Source organism: Atta colombica, unplaced genomic scaffold, assembly GCF_001594045.1.
Source record: "Atta colombica isolate Treedump-2 unplaced genomic scaffold, Acol1.0 scaffold210, whole genome shotgun sequence".
NCBI lineage: Eukaryota > Metazoa > Arthropoda > Insecta > Hymenoptera > Formicidae > Atta > Atta colombica.
The window spans coordinates 340619-342039 of NW_017259306.1; positions in this window are offsets into that span (position 1 = coordinate 340619).

A 1421-nucleotide genomic window follows, 5' to 3' on the forward strand; every position below is an offset into this window, starting at 1 on the left:
CTCTCTCTCTCTCTCGCTCTCTCGCTTTCTGGTTCGTGGACCCTTTAACCAGCAGCCACCCTCTCGTCAGCCGTGTTTCTCGCCCTCCTCCGACGCGTTGCAGCGCTCTCGCTCTCGATTCACCCCCGGACCCGTACCCTTCGTCGCGACTTCCGCCACCATCAGCGCAAGCATTCTCCATCCTCTCTCTGGCATCTCTCATCTCCCTTCCTTCTATATATTTATGCTCTCTCTCTTTCTCTCTCTCTCTCTCTCTCTCTCTCTCTCTTTCTTTCTCTCTCTCTGTCGCGCCTTCATGCTTCACCACGGTAGTTCGAGGTGGAAGCGTACGTTTAACGCGCATGTTACGATAGTCGCGGCGCGCGTGTTCGTCTCGGAAATATTCTACGCACCTGCTGACTGGCGCCACGCAGCTATTGATATCGTCACCGATACCCTACCGATACACACCGTGCTGAAATAACTGTCTACAGGCCGAAATTAAAATTCAAGTATACTTCTGCAAGTTTACTAGCGATCGACTCGACTCGATTGAATTTGACCGCGCAATATCACGACAACCCAGACACAAAAAAATCATATTATCGAAATATACAATCGGTGTAAATTAAATGAGCTTATACACATAGTTACAATACAGTTGAAAAATCTTGATAGAAATGAGAAAAGTCAAGCCACATTATTAAATGTAATAAAGGTAGCAAATGTAATAAATGTATTAAAACGGAAGTTTTGAATTTAATTTAATTCTTTTAAAATGCGTTTCTTCAGAATTTATTTATAATGTCCTTGGCAAAGAATGTAAAAAATGATAATATGTTTATCAAATTTTGGAATAATATTATCCTTTGTATAAATCGCATTATTAACTAGATATTACTTTTTTAGCTTTTCTAGCTTTCTTTATATTCAAAATATTTCTTATTATTTTTACACATACACACACACACACAAATGTCATAATCCATTCACTAACAATAGATAATGAATCTATAAAATATGAAATATGAGAAAAAGATTTTGAATTGTTCATTTTTTAACATCTTTCATTTATATAAATACATATATAGTATATATATATAGTATATATATAGTATATTTTTCATAGATTCATTATAAATTAAAATAAATATTGATTTAACTCACGGGTACGATGCGCAGCAGCAGAGTTGTAACACAAATGCCAATCTGAAAAACGCAAATAAATTTAAATTATATTAGTGCCCAAATAATTAATATTTCAAAATTAATTACAAAGTAATAAACAGGAGCATAAAAGTTGAGCTCTAAGTGCTTAATATTTATATGATGATTGTCAGTCAAAATTAATTACTGTACAAATAAAATCTTAATTCATTTTTTAAATAAAACGTTTAATAAAAAATAATTATAATTTTTAAAAAGCTATTTCTGCAAGAACA